This window comes from Euprymna scolopes, chromosome 6 (genome assembly GCF_053919585.1).
Source record: "Euprymna scolopes isolate OS-2025 chromosome 6, ASM5391958v1, whole genome shotgun sequence".
Classification (NCBI taxonomy): domain Eukaryota; kingdom Metazoa; phylum Mollusca; class Cephalopoda; order Sepiida; family Sepiolidae; genus Euprymna; species Euprymna scolopes.
In genome coordinates this window covers 16,662,825-16,679,284 of record NC_136487.1, presented here as the reverse complement: position 1 = coordinate 16,679,284, position 16,460 = coordinate 16,662,825, and the positions used below count along the sequence as shown (strand labels likewise).

At 35.1% G+C, this 16,460-nt stretch overlaps 1 long non-coding RNA gene across 1 annotated transcript in view; it reads right to left on the bottom strand.

Moving 5' to 3' along the window:
• LOC145277539 (uncharacterized) overlaps window positions 1-10,953 on the bottom strand; it is a 74,670-nt gene extending 63,717 nt beyond the window's left edge. Inside the window, exon 1 of the long non-coding RNA XR_013868152.1 lies at window positions 10,596-10,953. This is a non-coding gene — a long non-coding RNA (uncharacterized LOC145277539). The remainder of the gene's footprint in view (window positions 1-10,595) is intronic.
• Between the last annotated feature and the right edge of the window lie 5,507 nt (window positions 10,954-16,460).

The window sequence follows — 16,460 nt, the reverse complement described above, 5'->3', positions numbered from 1 at the left end:
TAGTAGCTATTTTTTTTTTTTGGCTAAAAATCAAATCGATTTTGTTCCGCGGTTCAGAATACCCTGTATATCAAGCTTTAAGTTTGAAGATCAAAACTTAACAGAGTAGTAGTATAGTAGAGACTGTTCCGTTTACAGAAATAAAGATATTTACTTTAAATGAAATGCAGCTTAAAATGCTATGCAATTATGCACGTTGTAGAAAATATGCACAAATAGAACTGTGTGTAATATTGAAATGAAACAAATCATCCTATAAGAAAACCGAAAAAAAAAACAAACAATGAATTAATAAAAGTTGGTTTTTAAAGGATTATGCAAATTAGTTAACGTCTTTATTTTCTTTGTGAATCTCTACATACAACGTTTGGTCCATTTGCATTTTTTGTTTACAATTTAAATTAATTTAATAAATGTTCTTTTTTATTGCGCATATATATATATATATATATATATACTAGCAAAGATACCCGTGCTTTGCACGGAGCTTTGTTGCGCACTCGGGTACCAAAATCTGTGGGCACCTTTCCAGTAAGTTGATGTTGTAAGAGCAACGATTGCATAAGGTGATTAACATTTTAACTACCTCTTGTAGTGACTGAAATTCAATCAGGAACTTCACAAAACATTTTCATCAAAAAGGAAGGTTACTTGATGTTACATAGTAAATTTTTCATTGAAGTCATTTTCAACTCTTGCTTAAATTTTATCTTGCACATTCAATACTAAAAACTTACCACAATCAGATCATGTCAGTTTTTCCTCATATCCATTTCTCGAACTTTTCACTAAAGAGCCTCAGGGTAAACTACATTTCTGCTGCTTTGATTTGGAGCCAGAATGTAGAGTTTTTCTGAACTTCCTGTCCGGCTGATGGAGACGTAGAACATACCGTGACTGAAGCAGTCTGATGTCAAGTCTACGCCAATGGTGTTAAATGTCTGACCTTGACTTTTGTTTATGCTCATTGCAAAACACACCTTCACAGGAAATTGGAGTCTCCGAAATTTAAATGGAAGTACTGAGTCCGATGGAACTAAGGGGATCCTTGGCAGTAGAACGGTTTCGCCTTTGTAGGGACCACAGGAAATGGTGACCTCAAGTACATTGGTGTGCAATCTGGTGATAACACATCTGGTTCCGTTTGTTATTTTTGGCGGTTCCAAGGATCGAAGAATCATGATTGGCGATCCAATTTTGAGATTTAAAATGTGTGGAGGCATTCCAGATATCTCCAAAGAGTTTAAAAACTCCACAGGGTAGTGAACAGCTTCATATTCATTAGTAGCTGAATCAACTGACTTGTATTGCTTTGTGTCTCCTGGAAATTCATCCATTATTGAATTGTTCAAATGATTTACATTGCTGTTTAATGGCGAAATAATAGCTCTCTCAGCAAGCCAATCCGGTGATTTTCCATTGTTTTGCAGGTCTGGGTACACTTTGTCTTTCAGTTGCTTCTGATTACCGACACATTTACCAAGCGCAGTTGGAATCTTAATTGTGTCAGGTGAAGAAGTGATAGGAAACTGACCATTACCGATTTGGAGAAGCAATTTTGAGAAGTCTGCTGCAGCTGTGTTATCAGAGATATAGGCTCTCATATTAGTAGTCAGTCTCTTCACTATAACGTGCCTCCAGAGATAGGATTGTTTCAAACTTGCATTGACAATGTTAGCCCTTGTGCCATTTTTAACCACTGGGAGGATTTGACGGAAATCACCGCAAAATAAGGTTGGAATGCCACCCATGGGATTCTTGTTTCCTGTGATGTCTTGCAGTGTTCGGTCAATTGCTTCATAAGCACTCTTGTGCGTCATTGGGGCTTCGTCTACAATGATTGCAGAGGTGTCTCTAATTACATTTGCCAAGGCTGAGTTACCAGTAATTTTGCAAACTGGCTGATCCATTCGATGAGTATCCAAGGGTACTTTAAAAGTGCTGTGAAGAGTGCGGCCACCTTGTAGTAGAGTAGCAGCAATGCCACTGAATGCTGTTGCAAGCACAATCTTTCTCATGGATCTAATCTTTGCAAGGATCAAATTGATTACAAAAGTCTTGCCCGTACCACCTTCAGCATCAAGAAACATCATGTTTTTGTTCATTTCACCTTGTGCTTCCAACATTGCCATGAATGAATTGTAAACTTCTCTTTGAGAATCGGTCAGTTTTTCTTGCATATTTTCTGCTTGTAGGGAAGTTCTTCAAGATTATAAGTAACTTCACGTTGATACTCTCTCGCGAGTCTTTCATCTCTCCCTTGCATTGGTGCAGGTAATCCATAGCTTGCCAATGGTTGACCGCACATAAGGAGAACTTTTTCTTCAATTAGACAAAGAGTTTTATTGTAGATGTCCTCATTAAAATCTGCTTCTGGATTGTTAACTTCTTGCCTGTATCTGTGAAGAATGTCTTCAGATATTACATCACGAAAAGCCATCCAGATCTCAAGAGGATTTCTTGGCTCACAGGCTGTTAAAATTATCACAAATAGGCTTCGCAAATTTGAAGGTGATTGAGTGGCACTTGCCTCTCCTACTGCTTGATGCAAGTGATGGTCATTTTCTAGAAGGCCTCGAGCAAGGCACGCTGCTCTGTATGTTTCAAACACCTGACCATTGTATGCTCGCAAATTTTGAAATGAAGTTGGACCAGCAACCTCATTGAGCAACAGGCGTAAGAAATAACACTCCCCTGCTTTTGGACTAATCGTGTAGATTCTCCCAATGCATGGTGCCTTCCATACATCATCATTTTCAGTACCTTCAACTTGTACCCCACGCATTCTTCTCATCCATTTCTTTGTCGATTTGTTCCAAGTGTAAAACTCAGGGACTTCTACGTATTTGAGACCCCTTGCAAAGTCATCCTCATGGCAGAGTTGAAAAAATGCTGTCAAAGTTGTGGCAGGCGGTGGACCTTGGGCTCGTTCCAGAGCAGTATCAGCTGAGAACATGACACACTGCCCATTTTCAAGATGAACAGAAAGTTGTACAATTGGGGGGAAATGTTCATGGATGGGATGTTCCAATATCCTCCAGGCTGCCTCTGAACTGCCGACATACCTTGCATTCTGGAACTGCTGGATCTCATCCACAATGTGACTTTGTACTTGGCCTTGTTGGTTAGCTGCTCCATCAGTTCTTTGTAGTTCAAACACTGCTTGATCACATCCTTTATTCACGTATTTGAGGACATATTTGATGCTTTGGATCGAGCTGCAAATTTCTACGTTAATGTGAGCGTTGAACTGCTGAAGGAGGACCTTGTTGTACGGAACAATCCACTGGTTTGTTATTTCTTGATTAACATACCGACCATTTCTCTTCATCCTTATTGTACCAGTCTGGCCTCCATCTTCTGGTTTTCTTCGCCTGTACTTGGGGTAAGAGTCTTGGCCTTGCTTGGTACACTGAAGAAATTCTTTTGGGTATTTTTTGGAACATTTGTTGTCAATCATACATGGACAATTTGGATTAAATGGTCCACAAGGTCCATGCACCATATGTGCCATCACTTTAGCATGAAGATCAGGATCTTCCTCTTTGTCAGGGATCTCTGCAGATATGCAGAGATCCATTTTTTCTGGTAGAAGTTTGTCCTCTGGGGCCTGCCAGGTGAGGATGTGTGCATGCGGCAGTCCTCTTTTTTGATATTCAATACTGTACAGGAAAGCCCTCAACCTGCCAAATCCTCCCTTTTTAATAAATTCAAGTAACTTTTTTAGCTTCTGCCTGAAAACCCTGGCAACAATATCTGGACGATCCTGAGGGTCTTGCCCTTGAAGACAATTTTCTGTAATTTCTGTCCACTTTGGATTTGTTGTGAACATGATGAAGAGGTCGGCTCGGCCCATTCGCCGAACATATGCCATGGCATCACTTTGACGCTCAAACATGTATCGAGGGCCTCCTGTATAAGTTGCTGGAAGTACAACTCGTTGACCAAACTGTTCTGGATTCCCATCCTCCCTAAGAATTGAATCTCTCAAGTTGCTATAATTGTCAGCTCTCAGGGTCTGTTGCTCACGCCTCAGGAACTGTAAACGTTCTGTTTCAATCTTGCAGTACACATCCACCAGCCATTGTTGAAATAGCCTTCGGTACCAGAGAAAATAGTTTCCAGGCCGAGTCATTAAATGGTACGAATAAAATTGCTGTTGGGTAACTTTTCGCCCATTGGATGCCTTCATGTAGATGTTGTAAGATGGAGAACCATAGGGGTACATTAACGGGTACATTAAAGTATCGTAGAGGGGATGTAGTTCGGAGATCCATTTTAATGTATCATTTCTAAAACGCAAGACAATATCCCGGTTAGCTGTTGGTTCATTCTCCATTAATATTCCAATCTCATACGTTGTTGTTGGAGCATTGAATCGCCGTGGATGCTCTTCTTGCGGCCTTCGGTCTTCCCTTATGACAACTTTATGTTCTACCAAGTGTTCTTCTTCAATCCTCTCCTTTGTTGTTTTCAGCTGACAAATAAAGCTGTTGTTCTCATGTAAAAATTCAGTCAGACTTTGGAGAATGTCTCTATTGAGTCTACTGTCACGTCCCCGATTATGTAGTTCCTCTTCCAGACTATCCAAGAAGTAGACTTGAATAAACTTTGCTGTTTCATCTTCAGGTGGTAAAAGACTCCCAATCTGGTGGCAAACCTGGCCTCGAATTCTAAAAGAAGGATTCCACCCATGTACTGCCGCAATTTTGTGACCAAATGATGTCATTGCAAAACAATTGTTATAACTGCGTAGATTTTGCAGAAAATCTTTAGAGATGGGACCATTGCCGGAGAGGAAATCTTGAAGCAACTGAGGCAGTGGTGGAAAGCTATCAAGCACAACTTTGCCAGAAGAACAACAACAACCAGGGGTTTCTCCTTTAAATTTTACAGCTGAGCAATGTTGACATACTTTGTCCATTTTTCCTATATCAGCTGTAGTGAGAGAGTCATTTTTGTTGTAGAGCAATCCTTTTCTATTGCAGTGTTCTATTTCATGGTGTCTCAAAGCAGTCATTCGTTGTCTAGCTGCCTCGTTTTCTGTCAATTGCTGGGGCAAAGTCATACTCTCTCTCCATGCAGCCTCTCGTTGTTGCCCTTGGTATAGGCGAAAGCTTCGTTGGGTTTCCGATTCATTCTGATGTCGTTGAGCCACTCTCAACTGACCTTGTGTACGTCTACTTACCTCATATAATTCATTCGATCGTAATATTGCTTCTCTTTCCAGTGCATATCTTTGCCTTTCTTGGATTTCATCTTGTGATGAATTTAACCGCCTTACAGCATGTCTAGTTCTGTCAGCTTCACGTTGGGTTTCTCTTTCCAAATCTGACAGTCTTGCTCTCCTTTCTCTTTGACGTATCCTGTTAAGTTCTAGACGTCTTTCTCTATCTGAATTGTTTTCATTGGAGCGAATTGCAGCAACTCTTAGTCTATTAGCTTCCAATCTTTCCATTCTTTCTTCCTCACTTTCGTTTCTACTTCGTTTGGGTGGCATAATTTCGGTTTTAAACGGAATTGTTTAACGATATTAATGATTGTAAATTAATTAAGCGTAAAGGTAATGTATACTGACTGAAATGGACGAACTATAAATAATATTTCTGAATAGTACAATTATAAACAATTATATTGTACCTATTTACTATGCCTCCCCACGGGACAGAGTTAGACACCAGGGTCGTTTTTTAACGTGGAGAAAAGGTACAAAAATAAAAATTGTCTCAGTCGTGAAGGATTTCTCCTCCACCGAAAGAGAACAAGAAAATGAAGTGCAGCATCTGAAGAACAGATGGTATTTATTTGCTCCCCCACTGAGCAAATTAGGCACAAGGCCGTTTTTAATGTGAGGTAAAAACCAGCTCCCCTAAAAGTAGGCAAAAAGGGGGCACTCTGGTTACCAAAAATAATAATTGTCCCAGTATAGAGGGTTTCCCCTCCATTGACTGGTACAAATTATCTTAAGTGCAGCATCTGCCGGAACAGATGGTATTTATTTGCTCCCCCACCGAGCAAATTAGGCACAAGGCCGATTTTTAATGTGAGGAGTGAAGGGAGGGGGAAGGGAAAAAGGGGACCAGCTCCCGAGAGGTGGGAAATGGGAGCTGGTTAAAGGTCAGGCATGTGGGGTTGCCCCCACATCTGGTCTTTGCTAGTCATAGCTAGTCATAGCTTGCAGCATCTGCCGGAACAGATACTACACTTTGATCTTGACCAAAAGGAATGAATAAAAGCGACCTACGTGTGACTCATTACTTCCGGGTGTAAACGTCACAGTCTAAAAGTAATAATTAAAAAAAAAAGTAAATGTAAAATAAATGTAATACCAACTTAGGTTAACTAAGTAAACAGTACAATTAAAACAGTTCTATTAAAACAAATAATTACTAAGATCTAGGTAATTGTTAGTCTCATTGTTATGGTTTTAAAGAAAAAAATGTGTAAAAAAAAGTTCTGCTTTTGTGAGTACGTGTATTTCTTTTAAATTACATAACCTTTTTATTTTATTATTTATATCTCTTTTAAATTTATATATTTTGTTAGTAAACTGGAAGAAATTCAGTTGAATAAAACCTTGTTCGTGTTCTTTACGTTAAACTCATATTTTTATAAAAGGTTCATCCGGTTTAAAGAAAGCACTAAGTTTAAATAAGACTGGAAATAACTAATTCAATATATAAATAGAAAAATGAAATAAATATAAGCTTTAAGTCTTAAGATAGTAATAATCAAAATGTAATAAATTATTTGTAGTTCAAATCTATGATAAACAGGCTTTCGAAATAGGCTCGACCAGAAAGATTAAATTGGAACGAAATTATAATCTCCGTGCCATTTTCAAAACAACCCCACAAAAGTAACGATATCCTGCAGTTGGTTAAATGACAATGGTTGTAAGAAAAATGTAAAAGAAAATGCGCTTATCTGTTTATTTTGACCTGTTTTATTTAATTAAAAAAAAATTGGCTATAACTGGAAGAGATCGTTATGTTTTGGGGGTTGTTTAAAAAATAGAATGGAAATAAAGTTAGTTCCGTTTTAATTGTGTTTAATTGCGGCAAGCGCTAACAAAATCGAAAAATCACTGTTTACATTCGAAATGTTAACTTTTATAGGTTTACAGGTTTGCTGACAAGGCTGGGGGTGTTTAATACAATTATTTTACTAAATTGATTTTTTTCATTTAAAAATAAAATAATTTATTTTTTAATAAAGTTTTATTTTAAAATATTTGTTTTTGTTTATTTATATAAAATTACGATAGTTGAATTGTATTCTTTCAATTATATTGGCAAGTAAAATATAAAAGATTAAAACGGAACGAAATTGAAATTTCCATTACATTTTCAATACAATCCCAAAACATAAAGCTTTGCTCGCCAATGAATTGTTTTGATAATATACGTAAAGTGAAATAAATCGAATATAAAATTAAATGAAAATATATTAAATAATTAAATGTTAAATAGATTTTGTAAATAGTACAGTTGAAATGATTAGAATATTTCCAATATGTAATAAGGTCGAGGTAATTAGTTAAAGAGATTTAATATAATGTGATATGCAAATGAGCATAAGTCATTCGATATGGGGGTGGTTTGTAGACTAGTATATAAAGAAATTAGGCATAGATTCTTATGTCTCCTATAACAGAAACATCCTAAAATGGGTTCTAATGTTTCTCTACCAGGAGAGATCTACCCTCTTACCTCCTTTATATTTCGTTGATGATGGAGAGCTGTACACACAGACAGAAACACACAACCCCTATTACTTTATAAAAAAAAATATATATATATATATATATATATATATATATATATATATATATATATTAGGATTTTTTCTTGTGTGTGGGGCGTTTGCTCAGTTGGTAGAGTTCTTGTCTCGCATGCAAGAGGCTCGGGTTCCGAATCCTGAGTTCGGATGTGTCTAACTGATGAGCCCAAACGAAGGCGAAACTCTCGGACTTCCGGTTCGTTGACAGTCATGGCTCTTGTGAGCTACGACGTTGTTTGGCTGTGGAATTTATTATATATATATATATATATATATATATATATATATATATATGTGTGTATGTACTTGTTTTGAATTGCTAGAAACGTTTGTACTTATATATATATTTATATATATATATATATATATATATATTCTGTTTGTACTTATATATACATATATATACACACCCACACACACACATATATATATACTGTTTGTACTTTTATATATATATATATATATATATATATATATATATATATATATATAATCCTGACACCCTGCACTGAAGATTCCCGAAAGAATGAAATACTAGTGCAGTGTATGTAGGTATTTAATTATTATAGTAAAAAGAAATTATGACAACCCCTTTTTAAGAAACTCGTTTCTTATCGGTGAGCACTTTCAGCTGAATTAAGTCGGTCAATTTAACTCTTACGCATAGATCATCGTATAACGATTAGATCACTGTCTGACTGACGTAAAGAACATTTAAAATTAAAATATTTAAATTCAACGTTATTTCACGCGGTTAATGGTAGCCGCATGGATAGGGTCTTTGGTAATCGAGCCAGAGATGGCTCGTGTTCCCGAGCTTGAATCTGTCGACTGGTGTTAATCGTGACACCCTGCACTGAAGATTCCCGAAGGGATGAAACACTAATGTCTGTAGGTATAAATATATATATATATATATATATATATATATATATATATATATATATATATATATATATATATATATTAGCTGAAAACACTATCAATAATTCCCCCCACTCTTTATCTGTGCCTAAACCTAAACGTAGATTCCATGAACAAAGCTTCTTTCTTAGAAATGCACGCCTGTGGAATTGTCTTCCGTTTTCCTGCTTTCCGGCTGACTACAATATGGTTGTATTCAAGTCTAACGTAAATAAGTTCTTGATGAGCCGTTCTATATAAGTTATCAAATTTACCAAATTTTCTTTACTAATGATTACTATATTGTCCGATGTCTACTGTACACTCTTTAACCCTTATCCTTGAGTGGCCTCTTGGCCTTGATAAGTGGTGATGCCTATGTAAAAAAAAAAAAAAAAAAAAAAAGTTGACCCAGTTAATTAAGCTCAACGATTATCGGCATTCATAATCGAGCATATATATATATATATATATATATATATATATATATATATATATATATATATATATATATATATATATATATATATATATATATATTAATTTTGCAATTACTAAAACAACAATATATTATAACATATTTATCGTAAGATGTATTTCTTTATTGTTACAATCGTTTCTTATATATATATATATATATATATATATATATATATATATATATGTGTGTGTGTGTGTGTGTGTGTGTGTGTGTGTGTGAGCAGACTAGAAACAAATTGATAGATTGATGGTTAAATATATAGAGAGAAACATGCTGTGATGATGGTTTACCCTATTTCATCAACATATGGACTCTTCTATCGTGATGTATACCACGGTAACATATATCGGGTAAATTTCTAACAGTATTTTATATAATTTTTTAGTTTTAACTCATTTTCCAAACTTCATATATTTATCTCGCCGTCATTTTTCCTGTTCGCACCTATCGATAAACACTGTATGTTTTTCGAACTGAATAAACGTTTTAAAATGAGTAAAACCGCTAAAATCTTTTCCAGATAGGTAAAAATGTAACTTACCTTGCCTTTGATAACATTTATTTGTTAAAAATTTGTTTTTTGAACACTTTTTCATACCTTTGTGGATTGTAAAACAAACCCAATAAATGATACACAGAAAGATTAATTCCCTACTTGCACGCTTTCTCAGAAAGCAGAGTTAGATACAAGTTAGATGAATTTGGGAGTACTCGATTTTTATGTGGTTTTTATGAGGAAAAAATCCAGCACTCCCAAATTTAGTAGTCTGAATTAGGACAAGACTAAACATTGCCTCAGTCTAGAAAGGTCTTTTTTCAATGACAAAGGACAGAAAACATCAGATCAGAACAGATACTACACTTTGCTTCTAGCCAAAAAGAAATTTTATAAAAGCAAAAGGTATGGGTGCTTGTGTAGAATAGTGATGTTTTAAACCAACATATTTTTAGATTAAGACATTATTATGTACTTTTCTGCCATGTCGAAGTTAGTATATATTCAAAAAATTACAAAAAAAAATGATACTGTAGAAAAATAATTAAAAGTAAAAATAAAAATTCTCGAGTTTTATGGCTTTAATGTTGGGTTTGCAAAATCCAGGGGCGATTACTGCACTCGATCATTTTGACTAAATAATTACAATCCGCCATTTTTAAACACAAAATGTCGGAAATAATTGTGGCTGCTTTATTGTCTATACATCTAGCACATCTTTTACCGAATCATTTTGGGCAGTTTTTTTGGAATTTATACTAATTTTTATATGACACGTAAGTACGTAATCATGTTTTCACCTGAAATGTGTTGGTTTAAAAAATCACTATTCTGCATAAGCACTGAGGTATAAGATGAATTATAAAGAAAAAGGAAGAAAAGAGAATTAGAGAGAAAAAAAATGGAGTAAATGGTTTGATTGATCTAACTTACGATTCTGAGCTCATTGTGGAAGCGTTTCTTCTTTTATTGTAGTTTGTTGTTGTTGTTGTTGTTTTAATCCTTCTTCTTCTTATCCAAACGTCTCTTGCTTAACGCTGACACATCGAGTAAAACGATCCTCTAGTTAGATGGACTGTGTGATATTATTATTATTATTATTATTATTATTATTATTATTATTATTATTATTATTATTATTATTATTATTATAGACGTGTAAAAGCAAGCACAATGCATCTTCCGGTCTTGCCTCCGAACAGGCAAGACTCATTACTGCATGGTCGTTCTTATCATCTGCGATTTTTTTCCACACATGTATCTGATTCTAACCACGCCGGTCGCCTCTGACAGTCAGTCGTTCAGTTTCATTTTGTTTGTTTTCTTGTTGTTGTTGATGTTGTTTTCTCCTTGCAAGGTTAGGGCATCTGTCGCATGGCATTGGGGGGGGGGGGGGACACCGTCGTTGTATTGACGACGTGATGCGATGCGGTTTGGTGGTCGGCGTTGCCGGTGGTAATATGTGTATTCTGGTTGCATAGTGATGTTGTTGATCCACAAGCCACAGCGACATGAAGATGGTGGCGGCCGGATCACACCGACAATAAGTGGATGTTGTTTGTGGTGTTATAATGATGAGGGAAGGTGCAACTGGTATGTATACTTGCGGTAGACCTGTGATTTGTTTTCGACAAAGTAACCTTTATATATATATATATATATATATATATATATATATATATATATATATATATACATATATACATATATATATATATATATATATATATATATATATATATATATATATATATATATATATATATATGATGAAAATAATGGAAATAGTATTCCGACAAAATAGAGAAAATAAAAAGGAACAAACCGTATTATGTGTTCATCAACGTTTCGTCTTTATTTCGAGACTTCCTCTGGAAGAATGAGATTAAGAAACCAAAAAATATACCAGTATATATATATATATATATATATATATATATATATATATATATATATATATATATATATATATATATACGAGCTGCCCGGCATTGCTCAGCGTTTGCTCAGCGTTGCTCAGCGTTGCCCGGCGTTTCCTGGTCGTATAATACGCTAGAACATATTTTAATTTATGAACTTTATGAAGATTACGTATGAATTATTGTAGAATCAATCTTCTATTGAATATTATATATTATTAGGAATAATTTGCCCGATGGACTAATTCGCAATAAATAAATAAATAAAAAATAATAATGATAATATCCTTCATCAAATTCCGTCTGTGTTTGTTTACAATATCACGTCAGCTGATATTTGGGCTTGACGATGAATGCTTTGGAAAAGTCACTTCTGATTAATGCTTACTTTTAAAATATGAAAATGAAAAAATTATTTGCGGCGATTTTAAATGGTACCTCTTCTTTTATCGTAAATTAATACATTAATAAGAAAAAAATTAAAATAAAGTGGTGAGGTACATCCGGGCTTGTACAGGGGATCATTCATTCAAGTGCTCTACCACTGAGCCATATCTCCGGATGACAATAATTCTGTTATTTTTAAGAAGAAATGATTTGCTGAGATTTTATTATCTCCTTTGGCTGGTTTAACGTAAAATATTCACTTGTAAAAATTCTTATTTTTTATCCATTTTTAGGATCGGATTTTTTCGATTTTCGATACTTATTGGACGAATTTCTGTACAAAACATATCTAAGAACACTGCCAGAGACATATAAACTACCTTTGTGTGAAATTTGTAAGAGATAGGCTCAGTCGTTTTAGAACTTTTGAGGAAGGACCTCACGCTCACAAATTATATATATATATATATATATATATATATATATATATATATATCAGAATAATGTAATGCAATAAACTCACTGGTATGCAAATACAGTGATTATCGGTCTTACAAAATATTATTGGGTGTAATATTTTATAAAGACAATCACAGCTAAATAAAAATTGCTCAATATACCAGATAGAGCAAATAAATTATCATTTGGTAATTTAAATTTTATTATTTGAAACGGTTAAATTTCAAATCTAGAATTTTTATTATATACAAAACAAACAATACATTTTGATAAGTATATTTCCTTAACCCATAAGTTTCCGATGTTTATTTATCTCCTCAGAGGAAAAAATATTAGCAAATATAAACATAAAATAAAATATAAATATGAAATAAATAGTTTGCACCTAATTTGCTAAATGTAATAAACATAGAAAATTATGACTAAAAGTTTTTAAATCATAGAATAATGGAAATTAGATATTAGTGCAGAATGAAAAGGATTGCATGGTAAATCCTGACGTGAGAGTTTTGGGTAGCAGGGAGGTAAAAGGTTTCAATGCGTATTGTAATTCTTCCAATGCACAAGGTAACAATCCGATGTAGGCATGATTCCTTGGTTTCTCCTTTGGTTAGATGGGATATCCGGTAAATATTTGATTATATCAGTCCGGTGAAGATGTTTTTTAATAAACATATATCTTTTATTGATTTTTAATATCTAAGTTTCATAACCCACTCCGAGTGTAAAGTCAATTTGTGAATAAAACACAATTATCCGGAGACAGACAAAACAAAATGAAATAAAATAAAATAAAAGAAATTGCTTAACAAAGATGCAGCTTTAGTGATTAAAATTATATTTATGAATCAAATTTATAAATACGCACAAGTGAAAATGATTTAAACTTACTATGACGGTATCCAATTGAATCCTTATTCTAAACGGTATCCAATTGAATCGTTATTCCAAAATTTCGATGTTAAAGGAAAATATGGTGGTGGTGGTGGTGGTGGGAGAATCAAATTTGAAGGGATGAAGAAAAAGAAGAGACGAAAAAGAAAAGGGGGGGATAGAAACAGAAGGAGGAAGAAAAAGAAAGAGATATAGAACAAAACTTTAGAAGGTCTAGACAAATTTTGACAGGATTCAAAATATAGGTCAAGGTCTCGAGAAGAAGAAAACAAAAGAATTAGCGGTAGCTCTAGATATATCTAAGGCTTTTGATAGGGTATGGCATGAGGGTCTCCTCAGGAAAATTAAATAATACGGTATTACTGGTAGAATAATTAGCATAATTAAATCCTTCTTAGATAAGAGGAAAATCCAGGTTGTCCTCGACAGTCGTACATCTAAACAATATGATATAAATGCGGGAGTGCCTCAGAGGTCTATCCTTTGACCTCTATTGTTCCTAATATTTATTAATGACCTCCATGACAAAACTGCCTCTCAGATGAGTATATATGCTGATGACACCACACTCTATAGCAGGCATGACAGGAAAACAAATGAACACATAACTAAAAAAATGGCAAAAACACTAGAGAATGACCTCCAATCTGTAGTGGAATGGGGACAAAAATGGATGGTCACATTCAATGCTGCCAAGACTAAACTGGTTTACTTCAATAATTACAAGAAACCTTCTCTGCCACCAATAGCAATGGCCAGTGACTCCCTATCTGAGAGTACATCTTTCAAAATGCTTGGCCTAACGTTCACAGGAAACATAAGTTGGAACAATTACATTGAATACATTGCCAGGTCCGTTGCGAAGAAGGTAGGCTCTCTCTACCGTGCTAGAAAACTACTGACACCTGAAAGTATCCTGTACCTCTATAAGGCCACCATTCGCTCATGTATGGAGTATTGCTGTCATATTTGGGCTGGTGCATCTGCTGCTAGTCTCTCGCTCCTAGACAAAGTTCAAAAGAGAGTCGCCAATCTGATAGGCCTTGAACTGGCATCTAAGCTTCAGCCTCTGTCCAATCGATGAAACGATGCATCCCTCTGCCTGTTCTACAAGTATTTTAATAGTGAATGCTCTGACGAACTTTAAGCACTTGTGCCCCCACGATGTAGACACCCTCGACAAACCCGACAGGCAGCTAAATCCCACCCCACGCAGTAGAGATCCCTAGATGTAAAAGATCTTTCTACTCCAGTAGTTTCTTCCCCAGAACCGCTAGACTCTGGAATTCCATTCCAGGTCCCTGCTTCCCCAACTCTACTGACATGCAGAAATTCAAGTGTAATGTGAACCGACATCTTGCTGCCCAAATCCCTACATAGTGCCCCAGTAGTTGTTGCCTCTGATAGTAGCCCCCTACACCAAAGTGGCAATGTGCCTTGTTTAGGGTGAAAATGTAATTAAAAAAAAATGTTATGAAGAAATGTTATAAAGTAAAACTCCCAACTTTTATAAGTATTAATAATAGCATTTTAATGATAATATTTAATCGAAAATTTGAAGTTAGATGAATCTGTGTAATTATTGCATATACTAACAAGGCGTATTAGATTAAGATGTTATACTACTACTACTACTACTGCTACTACTACTACTACTACTAATAATAATAAGTTTACTAGTAATAATAATAATAACAACAATGATAATAGCATTATTAATAATAATAATAATAATAATAATAATGATGATGATTGTTTTTATAATAATAAAATAAGATAATACTAATATAATAATAACAATATTAATGATAATAATAATAATAAGAATAATAACCGTGAAGATAAGGATAATTATCAATGTAATACTATTTCAACTACCCATACTATCACTAAAAGCAATAATAATAAAAGTAATAATGATAATAAGAATAATTATGATGATAATTATGATGATGATGATGATGATAAAAATGATAATAATAAAATATATTAAAAATATAATTATAATAGTAATAATACAAATAATACTAAAAAGTAAAAAATATAATAATAAAAATAATAAAGATAACCACAACAACAACAACGACAACAACAACAACAACGATGATGGTAAGGTAATTAAGAAAATAGAGTCATGTAAAAAATAATATAAAAAAGCCTACAAAAAAGGATTGACAACCAGTACCAAAAGATGACGTATTTCAAATATGTAAATTGGGAAAATATTTTCGAAAGGGGAATACTTATGAGTATGAACATTTAGCTTTATAAAAGTACTAGCGAGGGGTACCCGGCGTTGCCCGGGTGTTTGTAGGTGTGTGTAAAAAAAACCCGAAGTAAAACAGGTGCCCGTGAAAAAAAAACAAAGCCTTGACAACGCGCAGTTGGAAAATAGTAAAGTGTGAAAAAAAACAGGTGCGCGTTTTTGATTGACGTGACGGCGATAGCTATTCAGCAGTTAGCATTTTGTGCAGGACAGTTTTTAATGAGGTCAATAAATCGGTTTGTTTGTTTTTAGAAACCGCTCCCTGTTTATTAGGGGGAGCGTGTCATCTCGAAATAAAAGCTACCGTCTGATATGACGAAGTCGACATTGACCAAACGTTACTTAGCTCTCTAGAGACCACTGGCTTTCGGCCAGTGGGTATTTATTTGCTCCCCCCCCCGAGCAAATTAGGCACAAGGCCAATTTTTAATGTGGGGAGTGAAGGGAGGGAGAAGGGAAAAAGGGGACCAGCTCCCGAGAGGTGGGAAATGGGAGCTGGTTAAGGGTCAGGTATGTGGGGTTGCCCCCACATTTGGTTTTTGCTTGCAGTACCTGTCGGAACAGATACTACACTTTGATCTTGTCGCCCGGGCCCCGGAGGGCGCGCGGGACAGTGTGGCCTTCAGCCAGTGGGTATTTATTTGCTCCCCCACCGAGCAAATTAGGCACAAGGCCGATTTTTAATGTGAGGAGTGAAGGGAGGGGGAAGGGAAAAAAGGGGACCAGCTCCCGAGAGGTGGGAAATGGGAGCTGGTTAAAGGTCAGGCATGTGGGGTTCCCCCACATCTGGTCTTTGCTAGTCATAGCTAGTCCTAGCTAGTCATAGCTTGCAGTATCTGTCGGAACAGATACTACACTTTGATCATGTCACCC